The 20,510-nt window shown below is 38.0% G+C and overlaps 1 protein-coding gene across 3 annotated transcripts in view; it reads right to left on the bottom strand.

Moving 5' to 3' along the window:
- WASL (WASP like actin nucleation promoting factor) overlaps positions 1 to 20,510 on the bottom strand; it is an 82,544-nt gene that overhangs the window by 52,037 nt on the left and 9,997 nt on the right. Inside the window, exon 1 of one of the 3 annotated variants that reach the window (XM_036246619.1) lies at positions 1,503 to 1,652. The exons of 1 other annotated variant lie outside the window; for it this stretch is intronic. The gene's annotated coding sequence lies outside the window, so the exon portion shown is untranslated. Of the gene's footprint in view, positions 1 to 1,502; positions 1,653 to 20,510 lie in introns of those variants that run through there. One more of the 3 variants, XM_036246618.1, reaches the window with a different exon arrangement.

Consider the following 20,510-nt stretch of genomic DNA (forward strand, 5'->3'; position numbering starts at 1 on the left):
GTTACAATCCAGGTCAATTTATTTGCCAAAGGTTATATATTGGTCAGCTCTGGATGAACTTCCCAATCAGTTGCTCATTTTATATTTATCATACATTACTCATTGATTCATCCCAGTTCCTAATTTGTCATAATTTTGCCCTATTCCATCTAAATGATTCTCCAAAGAACTACATGTCCTTGATATAATTTTATTCCTCTACTGATCCCATGTGGTTTAAGAGGAAGGTTGGCAGAGATGGTTCGATTTCTAGTCAGGGTGTATACCTAGGTTGTGGGTTTGATCCCCCATCAGGGAGTGTATGGAAGGTAACTGATTAATGTTTCTATCTCACATCGATGTTTCTCTTTCTCCCACCCCAAAGTATGTCGTCGGATAAGGAATAAAAAAAAAATGCAGACCCAAACTTTAAGGGTAAGGATCTAAATGAGTACTGCCAAGCTCCCTGCTATGGATTGCATACCATGACCCAACTTCATGGACACTTTGGGGGGAGGGGTAGTGCTCCAGACAACTGCGATCAAAGAGCTGGAGTTTTCCCCAGGCAAGAAGTACCCTCTAAACAAAGTGAAGAAAAGAATGTGCCATTATCAGTAATTGGTTTCAAAAAATTCCTTTCAGCTTTATAACTATCAATAACAATGAAAATGTAATAGAGTAGGAGTCCTGTTCTGTAAAGTGTCAGGCAGTTAATATTTTAGGCTTTGTGGACCATTTGATCTCTTGCAACTCTGCTGCTATAGCGTGCATAAGCAGCTGCAAATAATCTGGAGATGCTTATGTTCCAATAAAACTTTCTTTACAAAAACAAACAGGCTGGATTTGGTCTACAGGCCAGTTTCTCAAGCCTTGGGCAAAAAGAAGATTCCGTATAGAAAATATAAAACTGTTGTCATATAAAAATTGTGATCAAATGAATTATGTTGCCCAAATAGAAAAAAAGCATAAAGGAGCCCTGGCCAGTTTGGCTCAGTGATCGGCCTGCGGACCAGAGAGTCCTGGGTTCGGTTCCCACTAGGGGCACGTACCACAAAAAAAAAAAAAAAAAAAAAAAGCATAAAGGAGGTGTGTGTCAGTCAATTAATAATGGTAATACGTTATAAGTAATAACCTATTTTTAAAATTTTGTCATGTTTATGATATTTTTATTGTGATCTTTTTTATACTAAATAAACATTCATTCTTATACTTAACTTTGGATTCTTTTTTTAAGTAGAGCTCCTTCAAATTATATAAGCTCCTGGCCAGAAAACCTGGATTAGTCTTTTTTTTTTTTTTTTTTGTACGTGCCCCTAGCGGGAACCGAACCTGGGACTCTCTGGTCCGCAGGCCAACGCTCCAACCGCTGAGCCAAACCGGCCAGGGCGTGGATTAGTCTTACTTGAAGTGGGAAAATGATACATCAGTTACAGCAACAGAATGTTGTATCTAAAGAAGACAAACTATCTAAGCCAATATATTCTTTTTTCCAAACCAAACTTCACTTTTTCACATACACTGACCTTACCCACTTAAGAAAACCATGGCTGAGCAACACGTACGTGTATGTATATGGGGGGAATTCTTCTATAGTCAATCTTCTATCCAATGTAAGAATCCTTCAATAACATTCTTTTTTTTATCCTCACCCGAGGATATTTTTGCATTTATCTTCAGATAGAGCATGAAGGAGAGAGGGAGGAAAAGAGAGAGAGAAACATCAATGTGAGAGAGACACATCAACTGGTTGCCACCCGCACAACCCCAACCAGGGCCAAAGACTAACTGCAACCGAGGTACATGGCTGTACCGGGAAATGAACCCGGGACTCTCTGGTCCATGGGCTGACGCTCTAACAGCTGAGCCAAACCAGTTATCATTGTTATATAACATTCTTAATAAACAAATGATTGCATAGCATTTGCTTGAATGCTTGCTATATGGGGAGCTCACAACTTCGGGGGGGGGGGGGACACGGGACTCTCTTATTGTTGAGCAATTCAATTAGAAAATTCAATACTGAACCTATATCCTGTTTTCTTGGCAATTCCCACTTACAGGTATTTTATTCTTTAATTATTCATTTAAATATCTGTTGAGCATTTGCTGTGTAATAAATACAAGTACTAGGTACTGTAGCTACAATAATACAAAACTGAAGATATATACTATCACACTAATTACAGCACACTTACTTCTGTGTAGTGGCAATAATATTTTCACATCCATAGAGATGTATCCCCAATAACCCTCTCTTTCAGCTAAAACTTATTTTGATCAATCCTCATCTGACCTGATTTATGAATTCCTTACCAGTCTAGTCCTTAGTAAAATGAAGGAGATGAAATTCTGCATGTGATCTGATCAGTGCATAATATTAACAAAATAATGGGGGAAATAATTTGTTCCTAGCACCAAAGAAACACAAGTGCAGCCTAGTTCTCATCTGTCTCATTAAATTCTGAAGAGACATGGGACAGTCTTTCTCCAACTCATTATCCTCTCTCAGAGCCTGATCTTCCATTTCAATTCCATGCTCCCTCTCTCACCCTCCTTTTCCTCCTTTTTTTATCCTCACCCGAGGATATTTTTCCATTTTTGTACAGATAGAGTGGGAGGGAGAGAGAGGAAGGGAGAGAGAGAGAGAAACATCGACGTGAAGGGACACTTCGAGTGGCTGCCACCCGCACGACCAACCAGGGCCGGGGACAAACTGCAACCGAAGTACGTGCCCTTAGCGGGAACCGAACCCGGGTCTCTCCGGACCGCAGGCCGACGCTCTAACCGCTGAGCCAAACTGGCCAGGGCTCCTTTTCCTCCTTTTATGTGGCTAACACTGCTCACCTTTCAAACCTCAGTTTTCAGCTATGGGATCCCTTAGCTGCTAACCCCCCCCCCCCCAACACACACACACACACACACACACACACACACACACACAGTGTTAACACTTAACCTATTGCTATAATTATGTATAATATAAACATTTAATTTGCTTGACTTTCATATGTACAATCAAGGTGAGATAAGGACACACACAGATAAGGTTAATCTGAGAGTAATTAAGTTTAAATTCAACATACAACCTAACTAAGGACATTAAGTACAACATTTGAGACTCTCCCATACATTATGCATAAGAATTAGACAGGTACACACAAAAAAGGAGGGAGGTCAAGAACCTTTCTGAAGTTGTTTTTAAGATTGGCACTTTATTCACAACTGCAGACTTAAAATTGTAGTCTAAAACATAGTAATTATATAGTCAATAATTTGAAAAATAAATTATTTATTCAATAAATTAGGTTTTATATATTTCCTCAGAAAGTTCAGTGTTGTTAGTTTAAAAAGGCAAATTTTATTCAAAATGCATGAACATTTCTAGTTTTGGTTATAATCACTGAAATGGAATGAACATCTATAACTAGATGTTTGATTACAACCCCCACAAAGGAGAAGAAGCAAACTATGTTAAAATAAAAGGTAGATCATGTTATTTTTTTTCTTTTAAAAGATCTTTACCATCAATAAATCATGAACTTGAGGGCAGAAAGGAAATGTGAGGATTTTACATAATAAAAGTAACTCTTTAAATTACATTACATGCCCTGACCAGTTTGGCTTAGCGGTTAAAGCATTGGCCTGTGGACCAAAGAGTCTCCGGTTCAATTCTGGTCAAGGGCACATACGTAGGTTGCGGTTCAGTCCCCAACCCTGGTTGGGGTCACGAGGGAGGCAACGGATCAAAGTGTCTCTCTCACATCGATGTCTGTCTGTCTCTCTCCCTCTTTCCCTCCCTCCCATTCTGTCTGAAAATAAATGGAAAAATATACTTGGGTGAGGATTTAAAGAAAAATTACATCATGCACTGTAAAGACAAAAATGAGCCAATGATGTTCCCTTTACATGGAAAAGGTGACTCTTAGATCCCATATATACATTTAATAACTTGAATGTTGTATATGTTTTAATGTATAAATTATTTGGGAACTAATTCACTATGAGTCAAGTAGACCTTCTAGGGTGTTATTGTCCTTTCCAAGTAAGTTCATATCTGGGTGGCCAGGGTGGCAGTTGAGAGGGTACTGTTAGGTTCTGGACACCTCCTCCTGCTCTCTAGAGCTGCACTGTCTAATAAGGTAGTCACTAGCCACACATAACTATTTAAATTTAAAGCTAGAAATTTAATTCCTCTGCCATAGAAGCCACATTCCAGATGCTCAATAGTCACAGGTGACTATTATAACAGCACAAAGGCAGAATGTCCATCATCATAAAAGTTCTGCTGGACAGTACTGCTCTGGAAAGTCCCAGGGAAGAGATATTATACAAATGCTTTCTCAGAACAACACATGGACTTCATAAAGTCAAGGGTAAGACAAAGTTGGGATCATTAGACAAAGGAATACTATTCATAATAAAAAGAATTAACAAAATCTTATTTGCTCACAAAATATCTGGCTAAATTAATTTGAATAAGGCATTAAATTCAATTTAACAAATATTTATCATGTACTGAAAATAGGTAATTAAGTAGTGGCCCCTGTCTTAAAGGAGCTAATAATTTAAAAAGGGAGATATAAATATATATTTAAAAATATATTGCTTCTGTAACTTGTTTCCTGAGCCTAGGTAGCCAGCCCAGCTGGCTCACTTCTACTAATTCTATAACTTTTAAAATAAACTCTCTCTTATAATTTGGGTAAGGGGAGAGGGAGAAGGAGAGAGGAGGAGAGAAGGAGGAAGAGAGAGAGAGAGAGAGGGGAGAGAGAGGGAGGGAGGAAGGGAGGGAGAGAGGGAACACCAGGAAAAAAATCCCAAGTTTCCAAAAATACAGAGACACTGTTATACCTTCCCTGTCCGCAAATCTGATATTGAAGTTGTAACTAAAAGCACCTCAGTACATTAGTAAATATTTTTAACAATGGTATCTAAAGCAGGTTTAGGTCAGTAAGAGACCAAATAAATAAACATGTACTATATCTGAATAGGATTTTCACTAGCTTTCTTTTTAATCCTCACCTGAGGACATTTTTTTTTTTTTTCCATTTATCTTCAGATAGAGCAGGAGGGAGAGAGGGGTAAAGAGAGGGAGAGAGAACATCGATGTGAGTGTGAGAGAGACACACTGAGGGTTTCCCAACTGGGCCGGGGACAAACTGCAAGGGAACCTGGGTCTCTCTGGTCCGCGGGCCAACACTTTAACCTCTGAGCCAAACCCGGTCAGGGCTTCACTAGCTTTTATACATATGATAAAACTACCTAGCAGGCACTGCTGGTCTCCTACCCAAGATACTTCTAATGTTAGAGACCTGCTTCCTCTCTAGGAACAAGCTTCTGTTCTAAAGTTTAGTCAATTAAGATTCTCTCTGGGGAACTTAGAATTCCAAAGTTAGTCACAAGACTGAAGAGGTAACTGGAGTTAAGAGAAATTCCACTCACTCCTGCTATTGTGTTCAGAGCTTCTTGGCCTCCTGCTATTCCTGAAGCAATTCTGTTTGGGATTCCATGGAATCATTTGGTAGTCAATAAATTCCTTTTTCGCTTAGCCAGTAAAAAACTAGTTTCTGGCCCTGGCCAGTTTGGCTCAGCGGTTAGAGCGTCGGCCTGTGGTCCTGAGAGACCCGGGTTTGGTTCCCGCTAAGGGCACGTACCTCGGGTACCTTGGTTGCAGTTTGTCCCCGGCCCTGGTCGGTTGTGCAGGTGGCAGCCACTCGATGTGTTCCTTTCACATCGATGTTTCTCTCTCTCTCTCTGTTCCTCTCTCTCCCTCCCACTCTACCTGAACAAAAAATGGAAAAATGTCCTCGGGTGAGAATAAAAAAAAGAAAAAACTAGTTTCTGTTATTTGCCCCCGCCTCAAAATGAAGAGAAAAAGAATCTCAACAATACACTTTTTTTTTTAATCCTCACCCAAGGACACTTTTCTATGTTTTATTCAGATAGAGCGGGAGGGAGGGAGAGGAAGAGAGAGAGAGAAACATCGATGTGAAAAGGACACATCAAGTGGCCACCACCCGCATGACCCAACCAGTGCTGGGGACAAACTGCAACCGAGGTATGTGCCCTTAGCGGGAACTGAACCCAAGTCTCTCTGGACTGCAGGCCAACGCTCTAACTGCTGAGTCAAACTGGCCAGGGCAACAATACACTTCCTAAAAATAAATACTGGGGTGGGCAAAGTAGGTTTGCCATCATAATACAAATAAATAATAGAATATTAAATAATAACACAAGAAAAAACTGTTTCGCATATAACTGTAAATCTACTCTGGCCCAACCCTGTATTAATATTATATTTTATTAGGTATATTCTAATACTTATGAGCGCTCAATGAAAATCAATAAGAATGTTTTTTTACTACATGCTATTATAGACAACTGTATAAATGAGATCTGAAATTTACACCTTCCTTTGGCCTAAAGTATTATAATATGATAGCAGAAGAGAACATTCTGCCTCTATTTTATTCTCCATAAATTCTTCTTGCCAATTATCTTTTAATAGATTCATGCTTAAAAACATACTAATGTGCCCTAGCCAATTTTGCTCAGTGGTTAGAGCATCAGCCCGCGGACCGAGTCACAGGTTCAATTCTTGTCATAGGCATGTACCTCAGTTGTAGTTCATCCTCGGCCCTGGTTTGGGGTCGTGTGGGAGGCAACCAGTTGATGTGTCCCTCTCACGTAGATGTTTCTCTCTCTTTCTTTCTCCCCCCACCCCCACTCTATCTGAAGATAAATAGAAAAATATCCTTGGGTGAGGATTTTAAAAAAAACACACATAATAATGTAAACAATAATACAAACAAAGACACTTTAAAATGGAGCTGGAGCTGCTATTCTAGCAGAACTGTGCCTTGCAGGTCTTATCCCTCAAGTCTTTGGAATGTTAAAATGGCAAAATAACCTCTGGAATGGGCCTAAAGCCACATTGTGTACCAAACAACTACTTGGAAAAATAACAAGAAAGCTGCTGGACTTACTACTGGAGTGAAAATTAAAAATACTGTTTAGAATTAACATCACTATGTTATGTTATATACAACAGTAGAAATGCCTCCTTCTCCTGATGTCATTGTTTTCCTTCCCTTTCTCAAAAATATCCATTGCCTTTGTTTCCTAATCAGAACATTATTCGGGCTTCTGCCTCAACCAGTGCTTTCTCAAATAACTATTCTTATTGCTCTCAAATAAATGCTTGTTGACTCTTACTTTGAAAGGCCTTTATATTTTTAGGTTAATCCTGATAGGTCCCTATCTGATAAGAATGAGGTCCAAACTCAAGGATTCAAGCTCTTTCTTAACCAGACAACTTTCACCTTCAGTAAGTGATAGATAAATAATCTGCAGATGCCCAAACATACCATACTTTTCATCTTAGTTTCATCACACCAGGATATGAATCATTCCTTGTCCAGCATATCCATGCTGTGTACACTAGTCGCCCATTAATGGCTAAGTAGCTATCTTGGTTATCAACACAACTGTCACAGTATCACAGTGCTTGTATTCAAATAACCTTATTTTACTTAATAATAGCCCCAAGTGCAAGAGTAGCAATGCTGTCCATCCCTGGGGATTGGTAAATCCCTATGTACCCACTGAAAATGGTATACTTACTGACATGAAACAACGTCAGTAAAACTTTAATATCTGTGCTTATGAGAAACAAACAATGTTATAAGGGAATGCAATGAACATTCTTTGTTATAAGGTACTGCTACTGCCCTGGCTGGGTAGCGCAAGTGGTTAGAGCATTGTCCCAATATGCCAAGATTTCAGGTTCAATCTCCAATCAAGGCACATATAAGACTCAACCAAGGAACGCATAAAGTGAAACAGCAAATCAATGTTTTCCTCTATCAAATCAATAAATTAAAATTAAAAATAAAAATAAGGTACTGCTACTACCCATGCAGTGTTATTTAAAACTGGACATAGATTGCCCCGGCCGGTTTGGCTCAGCGGTTGGAGCGTCGACCTGCGGTCCGGAGAGACCCGGGTTCGGTTCCCGCTAAGGGCACGTACTTTGGTTGCAGTTTGTCCCCGGCCCTGGTTGGTCGTGCGGGTGGCAGCCACTCTATGTGTCCCTTCACGTCGATGTTTCTCTCTCTCTCTCTTTCTTCCTCTCTCTCCCTCCCGCTCTATCTGAACAAAAAATGGAAAAATGTCCTCAGGTGAGGATAAAAAAAATAAATAAATAAAACTGGACATAGATTGATTATAAGTGTACACTGCAAACAATGGGCAAAATATTTTTTAAAAAGTATAATTGACATCTTAGGAGAGCAGATAAAAATGAAACCATATAAAATGCTCAATTAAAACCAAACAAAGCAGAGTTAAGAGTGGAAGAAAAAAAAAGGAAACAAAGAACAAGGGCAAGGAATAGAACACAGTTAGCAAATATAGTCAATATTAATATATCAATAATCACTTTAAATGTAAATGGTCTAAAAACACCAATTAAAAGACAGACTGACAGAGTGGATTAAAAGAAACACCCAACAAATGTTGTTTACAAGAAACCCATAATATTTATAAGGACATATAAAATAAAAGCAAAAGGATAAAGGAAAATGTACTATGCCTACGCTAATTGAAAAAAGCTGGAGTAGCTATATTAAATTTGGGCAAAACATGCTTTAAAGCAAGGAAAATTGTCTGGGATGAGGAGGGGCATTACATGATGATCAAGGGGTCAATTATCCAAGAACACCAAACAATCCTTCAGATGTATGCATTAAACAACAGAGCATCAAAATACATAAGGCAAAAGCTGAAAGAATTAAAAGGAGAAACAAATGAATTCATTATTTTAGCTGGAGATTTCAATACCTCTTTATTAGTAATTGACAGATCCAGCAGGCAGAAAATCAATAAGGACACAGTTGAACTGAACACTACCCAGCCATCAATCAGCTGGATCTAGTTCACATTTATAGGTTACTTTATTCAACAACACATTCTTTTCAAGCTCACATTAAATAATCACCACGACAGACTACATTCTGGGCCATAGAACACAAGTTAACAAATTTAAAATAAAATCATAAAAAGTACGGTCCCATGATCAAGTGGGATTTATCCCAGGTATGCAGCATTTGGCTCAACATTCAAAAATCAAGTAAAGTAATCCATCACATTAAGAAATTATAGCCCTGGCCAGTTTTGCTCAGTGGTTAGAGCGTTGGCCTGCGGTCCGGAGAGACCCGGGTTCGGTTCCTGCTAAGGGCACGTACCTTGGTTGCAGTCTGTCTCCGGCCCTGGTTGGGTTGTGCAGGTGGCAGCCACTCGATGTGTCCCTTTCACATCGATGTTTCTCTCTCTCTCTCTTCCCCTCTCTCCCTCCCATTCTATCTGAACAAAAAAAAAAATGGAAAAATGTCCTCAGGTGAGGATAAAGAAAAAAATTATAAAAGAAACTATAGAAGAAAACCCATATATGATCATAAAAATTGATGCAAAAGCAGTTGACATGATCTAGCACCCATGATAAAAACTCTCAGCAAACTAAGAATAGAGGTGAACTTCCTCGACTTGATAAAGACCATCTACGAAAACGTACAACTAACATTAGTCATATGCTTTCTGCCTCAATATCAGGAACAAAAGCAAGGAACAAAGTTCCCTTTCACCACTCCTATTCAGCTCTATACTGGAAGTTTTACTAAAGCAAGGAGAAAATACACACTGGGTCCTGGCTGGTTTGAGTCAGCAGTTAGAGTGTCGGCCTGCAGACCAAAGGGGTCTCAGGTCCAATTCCTGGTCAAGAGAATGAACCTAGATTGCAGATCTGATGCCAGGCCTACTGAAGGTCCTTTGAGAGGCAAACCGGTCAATGTCTCTGTCTCACCTTAATGTTTCTCTCTCTCTCCCCCTCCTTCCCTTCCAATCTGTCTGAAAATCAATGGAAAAATATCCTCAGGTAAAGATTAACCAAAAATAAAAATACACAATGGGAAAAAAGAAATCACACTGTTTGGATAATGACATGATTATGTAGAAAATCCCATGGAAGTTAAAACAACAAAACTCCTGAAACAAATAACCAAGTATATAGCAAAGTTGTAGGATACAAGACTAACATACAAAAGTCTATGTTTTCTTACATATAGTAATGAACAACTGGGATTTATAAGTAAAACCAAAAACAAAACCCAATTACAATACACACAAAAAAAGAAAAATACTTTTTAAATCTAATAAAACATATACAAGAGCTATATATTTACAAAATTCTGAAAGAAGAAATAAAAGAGCCCTGGCTGATTTCGCTCAGTGGTTAGGGCATCTGCCCGAAGACCAGAGAGGCCCGGGTTCGGTTCCCACTAGGGGCGCATACCTCGGTTGCAGTTTGTCCCTGGCCCTAGCTGGGGTTGTGTGGGTGGCAGCCACTCGATGCGTCTCTCTCGCCTCGATGTTTCTCTCCCTTTCTCTCCCTCTCTCTCCCTCCCTCTTCTCCCTCCAGCTCTATCTGAAGATAAATGCAAAAATGTTCTTGGGTGAGGATAAAAAACAAAAACAAAAAGAAATAAAAGAAAATGTAAATAAAAAGAGGTATTTTATATTCATGGATAGGAAAATTAAATATTGTTAATATGTCAGTTTTTCCCAACTAGACCTACAGATTCAAGGAAATTCCAAAGTTATTTTGTGGACATCAACAAAGTGATTCTAAAGTTTAAATGGAAAAAAACAATATAATATAGAAAAATAAGTTTATATAGAAAGCCAAAAGACCCAGACTAGCTAACACAAAATTGAAGAAAAGAGCAATGTCAGTGGACTGACACTATCTGACTTTAAGACTCACTATAAAGCTACAAGAAATCAAGGAAGTGTAATTTTGGTGAGAGAAGAGACACATAGATCAGTGGAAGAGAACAGAGAGTCCAGAAGTAAACCAACATATTCAACAGATCTTTGACAAAGGATCAATGACAACCCAATAAAGAAAGGATCATCTTTTTTAAAAACTACAAATACATATGCAAAAACAAAAAATAAACAAACTCCAAAATCTAGACATTGATCTTACACCTTTCATAGAAATTAGCTCAAAATTGATCATAAATGTCAAATGCAAAGCTATAAAATTTCTAAAAGATAACAAAGTAGAAAATTTAGGTGACCTTGGGATTCATGACTTTGTAGAAACACCACCCAAAAAAGCACAATCCATGAAAGAAAAAAGCAAATAAATTATACTTCATTAAAATTAAGAACTTCTGCCCTGCAAAAGACAAAATAAAAGAATGAAAAGCACCAGGCCGGTGTGGCTCAGTGGACTGAGCACCGTCCCATGGACTCAGAGGTCCTAGTTTGATTCCTGGTCAGGGTACATGCCTAGGTTTCAGGCTTGATCCCCAAGGAGGGGGGGAGACATGCAAGAGGCAGCCGATCAATGTCTCTCTCTCTAAAAAAAATAAATAAATAAATAAAATAAAAATATATTTTAAAAAATGAAATGCCACATACAGGGAGAAAATATATGAAAAAAGACATATCTAATAGAGAATATATTCAGACAAAGAAATCTTAAAACTCAACAATGATAAACAAACAACTAAAAGTTGGACAAACTGAACAGTCTCACCTCATCAAAAGATACACAGCTGGCAAATAAGCATAAGAAAAGATGCTCAACATCATAAGGCATTAGGAATTGCAAATTTAAACAATGACATGACTATAAATATATTAGAATGACTAAAATCCAAAACACTGGTAACACCAAATACCAGTGAGAATGTTCAAAAACTGGAACTCTCATTTTGCTGGTGGGAATGGAGAATGCAATAGCCACTGTGGAAGAGTTTGGCAGTTTCTTACAAAAGTAAGCACAGGCTTATCATATAATGCAGAAATCATGCTCTTAGGCATTTACCAAAATGAGTTGAAAACTCATATACACACAAAACCCAGCACATGAGTGTTTATAGCAGCTTTATTCATAACTGCCAAAAATTGGAAGCAATCAAGATTTCCTTGACACAGTCTTTGTGGAGAGTCACCATGGTTTCCTGCTTCAACAGTACTTGGATGGAATCCAGTGTTTGACCCAACCCAGCCAGCCACCCCGTTCCAGCCTTCCGCCACCTCCTCACAGCACCCTCAGACATCCCCAAGGTCCCCGCTCCAGCGCCGTGCAGTCACCTCTCCTTAGCTGCCCACCATGACGTCCACCCATCCACATCACAGCTGCGCCCGAACTACCACCAGGACTTGGAGGCTACCATCAACCACCAGATCAACCTGGAGCTCTATGCTTCCTACGTCTACCTGTCCACGTCTTACTACTTAGGCTGCAATAATGTGGCTTTCAAGAACTTTTCCAAATATTTCCTTCACCAATCTCATGAAGAGAGGAAATATGCTAAGAAACTGATGAAGCTGCAGAACCAAAGAGGCGGCCGAATCTTCCTCCAGGATATCAAGAAATCATACCGTGATGACTGGGAGAATGGGATGAATACGATGAAGTGTGCATTACATTTGGGAAAAAGTGTGATCAGTCACTACTAGATTTGCACAAACTGGCCACTGACAAAAATGGCCCTCACTTGTGTGACTTGAGACTCACAACCTGAATGAGCAGGTGAAATCCATCAAAGAACGGGGTGACCACGTAATCAACTTGCACAGACTGGGGGCCCCTAAAACTGTCATGGCAGAGTATTTATTTGACAAGCACACCCTGGGAGACAGTGATGAGAGCTAAGCCTCAGGCTGGCTTCCCAAAGCCATGGGTGTGACTTCCCTGGTCACCAAAGCAATATGTGCATGTTAGAGTTACCTTTTACCTTTTCTATAACTTGTACCAAATCATCCACTTACATCTTTTCATTTGTACCATACCTTCAAATAAAGTAATCTGGTAACCCCCTCGCCAAAAAAGATTTCCTTCAATCAATGGGTGAATGGATAAAAAAAACTGTGGTACAACCATACAACGAAATACTATTCAATGATTAAAAAAAATAAGCTATCAAGTTATAAAATGGAATGGAGGAACCTTATAATGCATATAGCACAGTGAAATAAACCAGTCTATAAAGACCATGTTACTGCATGATTCCAACTATATGAGATATATATATCAGTGGATCCCAGGGTTATGCCAGCAGAGGGAAGCATAGGGTACTTTCAGGGCAGGAAAACTATTCTGTATGACACTGTGATGGCAGATACATTACATTCATTTGTGAAAACCAACACCTATAGATTTGTACAAGGAGTTAAACCTAGAATAAAATGTACAAAGTTTAGTTAATCATAATGTATCAATATTTATCAATTTAAACAAATAGATCACACTAATGTAAGATGTTAATAACGGGAACCTAGAGTGGGGGAAGAGAGATAGGGTATATGTGAACCCTCTGTACTTTATGCTCAATTTTTCTGTAAACATAAAACTGCTGTATAAAATAGAGTCTATTAATTTAAAAGAAAAGAAATCCAAGCTAGCTATCTATTTTGAGAAAGCAATCCTTGAAACACAAATTGGGATAAACCACCAAGAATAATCAGATAATTAAGGAAATAGCAGTAAATAAAAGAGGGACTGCTACATAAATACACATTGAACATTTTTTTTTAGTGATGAGAGTTAAAAAAAAAAGTAGTGTCTCCAGATATACTTAACTAGTTATTATTGCAAAAAGGTAGGGGATAGCAGGCTGCTCTTAAAACAGAGCAAGTTGCAATTACAGAAGACTTCAGTAGAAAATAAAAATTAACACCCTACCACTAAAAATTCAAAGGATTGGTTAATAGAGTCAAGATAAATTTCATAATATCTGACATCCAATTAAACATTACCTAGCATATAAAAAAAGCAGAAAAATATGATCCACAGTGAAGACAATATATCAAGAGAAAATGACACAGATAACAAAATTAGTAGACAAGGACTAAAAGTTATCATACCGGTATTATATACATTAAACTATTGCAAAGATTGAACATATTAAGTAGAAAAAGAAAATATGTATTTTAAAAAATCCAAATTAAACTTCTAGAGACGAAAACTACAATATCTAAGATGAAAAACCAATGTCTGGATGGTACTAATGACAGATTAGACATTGTAGACAAAAGATTAGTGACCTTAAAGACATGGCAATGGCTACTCTCTAAAAGAAATACACAGAAAAAGAGGGAAGAAAAATAATGAACTGTGCAGCAGTGAGGTGTGGAACTTCAATCAATCCCAACATAAGAAACAATAAGAAAACTACACCAAAGCACATCACAATCAGATTGCTTAACACCAGTAATAAAGAGAAAAATCTTAAAAGCAGTAAGAGAAAAAATATGTATTACACACAGAAGACTAAAGAAAAAGATAATAGCAGATTTCCTGTCAGAAATAATGCAAACCAAAAGATAATGAAGCAACATCTTTAAACTACATTAGGAAAAAAACTATCAACCTAGAATTCTATATCCAGAGAAAATATCTTCAAGAAACAGGGCAAAATACATAGAATTTTTCAGATACACAAAGGTGAAAGAATTTATCAGCAGCAGATCTGCACTGTAAGAGATGGATTTCTTTGTTTACTTTTTAAGAAAAAAAATAAATAAATAAAGTAAAATAAAATACTCTGGCCAAAGAAAACTGATAGCAAAGAAGTCTGGATTTAAACAAAGGAATTAGGACACCAGAAATGATTAACCAAATAGGTAATCATAAGATGTTTTTCCTACTATTCAAGTCTCTTTAAAAGGTAACTGAATCTTTATAGCAAAAATGATAACAATGTATCATGGAATTTATAACATATGAAGAAAATAAAATATATGGCAATAATATAGCATAATGGTCTAAAGGGAAGAAATGGAATTATGCTATCATAAAGTGCTTGCACTAAATGTGAAGTGATATAGTAAGTAGCCTTTGAAAGAAGACTGTAATAAATTAAACATATACACTGTAAATCCTAAAGCAACTATAAAAACAGAAAAAAGTTATAATAAATAAACAAAAAGAGATTAAAATGAGATAAAAAAAATACTATAGCAACCTTGAAAGGCAGAAAAATAGGGGAAAGGCAATAAAGAATATATAGGACATATAGAGAAAACAGCAAGATGGTAGTTAATTTAAACCCAATCTTATCAATAATCACATTAAGTATAAATGGCCTAACCATCCAAATTAGAGTAGATACTGTCATACTGGGTTTTAAAAGACCTAACTATGTACTGCCTACAGGAAATCTACTCAAACTGTAAAAGACACAAAGAGATTAAAAATAAAAGAATGCAAAAAAGATTATAACACTAATCATAAAAGAGCTTCAGTGGTTATATTAATATCAAAGTTGATTTCAGAGCAAAGTATACCAGAGACAAAAGGGGTCATTTCATGATAGTTAATTCTTTGAGAGGACATGACTATCAATGTTTATGCGTCTAAAATATATGAAGCAAAACTATAGAAATGCAAGGAGAAAGACAAATTTATAATTATAGTGAAATAATTCAGTACCCCCTTCTCAATAATTGATAAAGCAAACAGAAAATCTACTGACCAACTTTATATATTAACATTTGCTGAACACTCCACTCAACAAGACTGGGATACATCAATGACAGAGAACATCAATTGGCATGCCCCGCCCACTGGATCCAGCCCACAACCTGGGTACATGCCCTAACCAGGAATTGAACTGGTGACCTCTTGGTGTATGGGTCGATGCTCAACTACTGAGCCACACCAGCTAGGCTACATATTATTTTTAAGTGTATGAAGAACACCAATTTAGACCGTATTCTAGGCTATAAAACACTGCTCAATAAAAAGAATTCATATAGTCTCAAAAAAATGGAATTAGGTTAAAAATTGATAACTGAAAGACATCTGGAAAATCTCTAAATCTCTGGAAAATAAACTGCATACATAAAAACAAACAAAAAACAAACATACAGTGGGACAAAGAAATAAAAAGGAAAATCAGGAACTAGTTTAAAAAATAAAAATGAAAATACAACATATCCAATACGTGAGATGCCACTAATGTGTATGCATATTTAGGATATGGAGAGCACTAAATATCTGTATTAGAAAATGGAAAAAGGTCTCAAATCACCTTAGTAGTTACTGCCTTAAGAAAAACTAGAAAAAGAAAAGTAAATTAAAACCAAACTAAGCAGAAGGAAGTAATAAAGATCACAGTAGAGTTCAATAAAATAGAAAACAAGAAAAATAATACAAATCAATTAAACTAAAACCTTTTTAAAGATCTTTACCCAAGAATATGTTTATTGCTTTTATGGGAGCAGAAGGGAGAGGGAGGAGAAGAAATGGGGAGGGAGGGAAAGAGGGAGAGAGAGAGAGAGCGAAAGAGAGAGAGACATCAATGTGAGGGAGAAACACTGATCAGTTGCCTCCCATATAAACCCCAACTGGGGATCAAACCCACAACTCAGGCATATGCCCTGACCAGGAATCAAACCCACAACCTTTGGTGCATAGGACGATGCTCTAACAAACTGAACCACCTCACCGGGACTAAACTAAAACCATTCTTAAAAAATAAAATTAATAAATCTCTAGCCACTGATCAGAAAACACACACACACACACCCTACCTGGGATTTACTTAAAAATAATACAGGGGGAAAAAGTGGGTAGGGATATAAAGTAAACAAGATTAGTTATGAGGTGATAACCACTAATGCAGGATGTAGGTATATGTAGGTTCATTATGCTATTTTACTTTGTTCATGTTTAAAAGTTTCCCAAATAAAAATGTTCGTGTGTGTGTGTGTGTGTGTGTGTGTGTGTGTATAAAGCATGAGGTAGAGCTAGATTTACCTCATATAAACTGCCTAGAATATGACTTCTTTTAGGTAAAATGCAGATAGATATAAATATAAATTCATGAACATACATGCATATAATAAGGATGGAGAAGAGTCACATCAAACTATTAAGAGCTTTCTATGGAGCTTAACTGTATTGGGAAATGACAGATAAAAAGATATTTTAACTTTTAACTGTATAGTGCATTGTGTGTGTATGTGCACGCATGCGTGCACACACTTTAAACAATGAGTATATTGGGTGTTACTTTTGTACTCAAAAACATTTTTTATGGTTAGTATTAATAAGAAAATTATAAAACTACACAATGAAATAAGACTTAAAGACTTGCTTTACAATGGGAGGCCTCAGTATGTCAATTCTTCCTAAATTAATCTACAAATCCAATGCTACGCCATATTGAAGCAAATTATTTTTGGGTGAGAGAGAGGAATGAAAAGTAAGGTGTTGAAAAAATACTAAGCATAGGCACATAAACATACTCAGAAAATACTGAGGAGAGTAATAAAGGATTTAATGCTAATCAAACTATATCATCATTATAAATCTACACTAATTAAAAATTCAATATAATGGCAAATAAATAAAAGTAATTAGAAGAGAATGTAGAAATGAATCTAAATAATCTGGTAACTTAGTAAAGGTAGCCCTTCAAATAGGTGGGAGAAAATAAGTAGTATTGGAATAACTAGCCATCTGTAAAAATATAAAGCTGGATTTCTACTATACTCATTTTCCAAAGTCACTTCCAAAATCGTCAAAGACAATACATTCAAAATAAAACCATAAAAGTACCAGAAAAATGTGAGTAAATATTTTTGCAATTGTGAGCTAGAACTGTATTAAATAAAATCCTGATATAATAAAAAGATTATTACAATGAACTACACAAAAATTTAAAACCTATGCAATGAACCAAAAACATAAAAAATAGTTATGTAGAAGATAAACAATTTACCAAAATACCAAAATTTGTAATGTAATTACTATCCCTAAAGAGTTCTTCAAGTCACTGTGAAAAAACAACCCAGTAAAAAAAATGGTTCTAAAGACAAGAAAAGGCAATTCACATAAGAAATATAAATGACCAATGACATGAAAAGTCAATGAACTACAAATGGAACACTGAGATTTTTTTTTAACCTGTGAAACTGTCAGAAGCAAAAAATATTTTAAATCCTAGTGTTGATGAGAATACAGAGTTTGGTAACACTATTTCAGAAGACAATTCAGCTTTTAGTATTTTTAGTATTTTTAATGTTCATGCCCTCTAACTTTTAGTATTTTTAATGTTCATGCCCTCTAACTTCATTCTTAGAATGTATTCTATAGAAATACTTGTTGGAAAGGAGAGGCAAGATGGCTGAAGCCTAAGGAAGTTCAGTCAGCTTGCACCAAACAAAGGACCAGACCTGAGGCTAAACTGTAGAGCATTCAACTTGAAAAACACCTTAAAATAGATGACTGGAAATACTGTGAGCAAGAAGGCCCTAGAGAGAGGAGGAGACCTTGAAGTGGGTAACCAAATTTGCCCAGCTGTGCAGCACCGCTTGGAAGACAGAGGGAAGGTGCAGCCAGTGCAGCTCCTGCTCCCTGGAAAAGGAGGAACTCAACCCCACACAGAGATCCCCAAAAGAGAGCAACAGAGAAGGAAAGGGGAGCCCATTAAGTGCCTGGGGAAAGAGGCAGGTTCCTCCTCACCGCAAGTGAAGAGGCCCCTCTCCCCACCCAAGGAACAGCACTGAGTTGAAGATTGGCACCCCAGCAGCCTAAGGCCTGACTGGCTGGGAATTCTGGGGATTGGGCTGGAGATTCTGGGGATTCGGACATGTGGCCAGAGGAGAGCCTGGCCAGAAGCCTCGCCCTGCAGAACAGCTTTGAGCAGGAAACCTACACCCCAATGGCAGGGCCAGCAGGACTCACTGGGCATTGGAGGCTGGGGATTCAGACTTCTGGCCAGGTGGGAGCCTGAGCAGAAGCCCCGCCCAGCGCAAGCCTCCTTGCTGAAAGAGTAAAGAACCAACCAGGGCATTTTTCTCCCCTTTTCATTTTCCTTTTTTTGTCTATTCTCCCCTGCTTGGGGTGGTGACCAGGGGCTGCTAGTAACCCAGGCAGAGCTGAGACACTGAAAGGAGAGGAAGAGACTACCTGCCCCTCCTGTAAACTGCAGGCGCCACCCTTAACACAAATCTGTGTAAACCACCCTGAATAGACCTGATACCCCTCCACACAGAGCCAGGGGTGGGGGTGGGGGGTTTAAGAAGAGTGGGGTAAGCAGTCCAGCACAAATACATTTGAGTAAGACGCAGCCTCTGGGCTAGGGAAGACCAGCTCATAAGACAACCTGGGACCACGCCCTGCAGGGCTTCGGCCAGGAGGTCAAGGATCAGGCAGGGATAGTGATCCACATTAGCCTATACCACAGAACTGCCCAAGAGAGCAGGAACTCACACCCAAGGAGCCAGATCCAACTACATCGAAGCAAAATGCAGTGAGCTCCACAAACAGCAGATCCAAGGTTTTCTTTCTTTCTGTTGTTGTAGTGGTTGTTTAGGTTTATGGGTTTTTAAAAATGTATCTTTAATTCAAATTTTTTTTCATTTTTTCTTTTTCCATTTTCTACTTTCCTATTCTATATTTTATTCAATTTAGCATTACTACCTTCTGAAATTATTATTATTACCCTGGCTGGTTTGGCTCCGGGGTAGAGTGTCATCAGCCCATGGACCAATGAGGCGCGGGTTTGATTCCGGCCAAGGGCACGTACCTCCTTTGCGGTTTGTCCCCAGCTCTGGTCGGGGTCGTGCAGAAGGCAACCAGTCAATGTGTCCCTCTCACGTTGATGTTTCTCTCTCTCCCTCTCACCCTATCTGAATATAAATAGAAAAATATCCTGGGGTAAGGATTAAAAAATAAATAAATAAAATTATTATTTCAGTCTCTGCCTTCTTTGCTTTCATATTCTGTTTTTGCCCCCTCTCCTAACCCTTTTGGTCTCATGCTTCCTAGTATTCTGTGTGTGTGTGTGTGTGTGTGTGTGTGTGTGTGCGCGCGCGCACTTCCTGGCAGTATGTTCGTCTTTTAAGCTTTTCATTGAGGCCGGCGCTTTTACCACTGTAGATGCTGATAGTTGTTCAAGGTGTTGTTTGGTTTGGTTGGCTACTGTCTTGCCTTCTTCACTTTCATATAGTTTTTTAATCTCCCTCTTTTAATTCTTTCAGTCTCAGTTTCACGCCTTCCAGTATTGTTCTGTGTGTGTGTGTGTGTGTGTGTGTGTGCGCGCACACGTTTTCAGTTTGTCTTTGAATCTTATTGCTGAGCCCGGGGCTTGTATCATTGTTGAAGCTAATGTTTTTGTTTTTTAGCCTGGTAGTGCATTGCCTTCTTTATTTTTATTTGATTTTTTTTCTTTCTCCCTCTTCTAATTCTTTTGGTCTCACACCTCCCAATGTTCTTTGTCTATGTGTAAGTATGGTTTTTGAATGTCTGTGTGTCTTTTAATCTTTTTGTTGAGGAAGTTGCTTTTATTATTGTTTAGGCTGATTTTTTTTTTGGAGGGGTTCCTTTTGGTTTGGTCTGGTCGTTTTGTCGGTCAACACCTATATAACGGTTGACATGACAGGGTTGACAGGACCAGGGTTGAGACTCAAAGTTAACAACTGTGAGGACTAAGCCTACCCACAAACAG

Source organism: Molossus molossus, unplaced genomic scaffold, assembly GCF_014108415.1.
Source record: "Molossus molossus isolate mMolMol1 unplaced genomic scaffold, mMolMol1.p scaffold_m16_p_7, whole genome shotgun sequence".
Taxonomy (NCBI): domain Eukaryota; kingdom Metazoa; phylum Chordata; class Mammalia; order Chiroptera; family Molossidae; genus Molossus; species Molossus molossus.